This window comes from Macaca fascicularis, chromosome 8 (genome assembly GCF_037993035.2).
Source record: "Macaca fascicularis isolate 582-1 chromosome 8, T2T-MFA8v1.1".
NCBI classification, from domain to species: Eukaryota; Metazoa; Chordata; class Mammalia; order Primates; family Cercopithecidae; genus Macaca; species Macaca fascicularis.
This window is the reverse complement of record NC_088382.1, coordinates 26,071,462-26,074,844: the sequence shown is the minus strand read 5'-3', so window position 1 is coordinate 26,074,844 and position 3,383 is coordinate 26,071,462.

Here is a 3,383-nt window from a genome sequence, read left to right as displayed (position 1 = left end):
GGAGTGCGGTGGCTATTCACAGGTGTAATTCCACTACTGTTCAGCACAGGAGTTTTCCCTCCTTAGGTAACCTGGTGGTCCCTCATTTCCAGGATGTCACCATATTGATGTGGAGCTTAGTGCAGACACCTGGTCAGCACAGGACTCTCAGGCTCAAGCAATCCTCCCACTCCAGCCTCCCCAGTAGCTGGGACTACACGCCTGAGCCACCATGCAGGGCATTACTCCTAAATATTTTAACATGAATTCTCCTATATAACCACAAAAGCACCATCACATTTAAGAAAATTAATAAAAATGTCCCAGTATTATCTACTACCCAGTTGATAGCCATATATCCCAATATGTCCCCACACATTTTTTATAACTATTTTCTTACTCATACCTTTTTAACACTTGCCTAATATTACTGTCAATGGGTATACCATGAAGGAATTAACCAGTTCTCCTACTTAAGGTGTTCTCAGTGATCAAGGAGCTTCTTTGCAAGTTTGTTCTTTCAACAGCCTTTTTTTTTTTTTTTTTTTTTTTTTTTTTTTTTTTTGAGAAAGAGTCTTGTTCTTTCACCCAAGTTGGAGTGCAGTGATATGATCTCGGCTCACTGCAGCCTCCACCTCCCAGGCTTAAGCAATCCTCCCATCTCAGCCTCCTGAGTAGCTGGAACTACAGGCACGCACCACCATGTCCAGCTAATGTTTTGTCGAGATGGGGTTTTTCCATGTTGCCCAGGCTGATGTTGACCTCCTGGGCTCAAGCAATCCACCTGCCTTAGCCTCCCAAACTGATGAGAATACAGGCATGAGTCACTGAACCTGGCCTTCCACAAATATTCATTGAGTGTCCACTGTGCTCCAGGAAAGTGCTGGGTGCTGAGAAGTGTAGGGTGAACGTCATTGCTCCTATCTTTGTGCAGTGTGTAGTTAGTGGACAAGGAGGCTTTGTTCTTCATTGAAGTATTGCTAAATTAACTGAAGGAGGAACCTGAGTTAAATAGTGGGAGCTATTAATAAATTAATTAATAATTTTGTAGAGATGGTGTCTTGCTATGTTGGCCAGGCTGGTCTTGAACTCCTGGAGTCAAGCAACCCTTCCACCTCAGCCTCCCAAGTAGCTGGGATGGCAGGCATAAGCCATTGTACCTGCCCGGGAGCTTGCATCGTGATATGTATATCTTCATTAAAAAATTGTTCTAGGCCAGGCACAGTGGCTCACGCCTATAATCCCAGCACTTTGGGAGGCCGAGGCCGGTGGATCATTTGAGATCAGGAGTTCGAGACCAGACTGGCCAATATGGCAAAACCCCATCTCTACTTAAAAAAAAAAAAAAAAAAAAAAAAACTATCTGGGGATGGTGGCACACACCTGTAATCCCAGCTACTTGGAAGGCTGAGACACAAGAATCACTTGACCTAGGGAGGTGGAGGTTGCAGTGAGCCGAGATCACACCACTATAGTCCAGCCTGGGTGACAGAATGAGACTGTATCAAAAAAAAAGTTCCATGAATTATGCTATGTCAACAAAATAGTGCTTCTGACATTTACCCCAACTAAAAATGGTGGTGTTCCCAATATTGGGATTACTCTCTTTTATTTTTCTTCTTTGGCACTTCGTTGGGTAGAAAACAATACTGCCTTTTTATTCCTTGATGACTAAAGTGGATTTTTCTTCCTGAACCCCTCAAGTGCCTTGCTTGGCTCTGCTTCAGGTTCTTTCCACAGCTCTTTTTGTACCGTCTTCCTCACCTCCCAAGCAGAAATATTTACTGTCTGGGAACCTGGGAGTAGAATGTCCTGGGAGACAGTAGAATGTCTCCAGTAGAATGTCCTGGGAGACAGCCTGTTTTCAAACTGTGAGACCCACTGGTTGTCCTCAGCTCTCTGCCTGAGGTGGTCTCATAATCTCCGCTTAAATAAAGGACTTTACAGCTTTGACCCTTGCCCTTCTTCCCCAGGAGTCCCCAGTGGTCTTTATTTTTTGTTTTAGTTTATTTTATATTTATTTATTTATTTATTTATATGGAGTCTTGCTCTGTCACCCAGGCTGGAGTGCAGTGGCGTGATCTCGGCTCACTGCAACCTCCGCCTCCCGGGTTTAAGTGATTCTCCTGCCTCAGCCTCCTGAGTAGCTGGGATTATAGGCACGTGTCATCACACCTGGCTAATTTTTATATTTTTAGTGGAGATGAGAGATGGGGTTCCACCATATTGATCAGGCTGGTCCAGAACTCCTGACCTCATGATCCGCCCACATCACCCTCCCAAACTGCTGGGATTAAAGGTGTGAGCTACCGCACCTGGCCCCCAGTGGTCTTTAGAGAGAGATCTGGGAAGAGACGGGAGGGAAGGGGCCACCCAGCTGGAAAGACAGGTTTGAATTCAGGCCCCCTTGGACTGGTTCCCCCTTTCTTGCCTATCCCACCTTTTGCTCCAACAAGCCTGTTGCATTCTCCAGGTTTCACACATATCCTGTGTGAGGTGCGTTTTCTGATCTTACCTGGGGGCTGTGTGCCTAGAAGTTTCTACCCATCCATCCATCAGGTTTGACACCCTCTAGGCCAGGCCTAGTTCTAGCACTTTCTAGTGCTTTTTATCTCCTCTCGCTTCTGCATTTTAGTTCACATCCCCTGGCCCTGTGAGCCACCTCAGGCCTCCAGCAGTCGGGTCATATGAAACACACCCCATGTACTGACTCCCAAGCGACTCACCTCTCCACTTCCTGCCGTGCCTCTAGCCAACTCTGGTGGGAGGGAGCCATGGGGCCCTTTTGGTATGCTTGACAAACTCCTACCAAAGCCTATCCCACAGCCTGCAGGCTTTTCTGGCAGTTCCAAGGAAATGCAACGTCAGGATCTCCCCAGCTAGCTAGAGAAGACCCCGTTCCACCCCTTCCAGGGTAGAAACAGGGTGGGGCACATGAAAGACCCCCAAGAAGAGCAGCATCGGAGGGGAGAGGGCTGGTTTGGGTGGGGAGGAAGCAGGCAGTTCCACTTCGAGCCCTTTACCTGTGATGTGCCAGGGAGACAGCTGTTTGGAGAGTGGGCTTGACTCTCTTGGGAGAGAGGAGGCGCCTTCTGTGTAGGATTTGGGGTCAGCAGTATGAGGGGAGATGTTTAGGCCCTGGAAAGAGACGTCTAGTGAGATGATAGAATCTCAAGGGATAAAACATTGATCCAGGAGATAACCTCAGCTGAAGAGGGACAATTGGGGCGCTTAGTGGGTGAGGCGTTTCCCTTGTCATTTTATGCACGGGTCCTTAAAGTTCGTGTAGCAGGAACTCTGAGTAGTACCTGATTATGCACAGTACCTGTTTGTGCACAGTAGCTACCTGTGCACAGTATCTGCTTGTGCACAGTACCTCCCTGAGCTCCGTACCTGGGCCATGC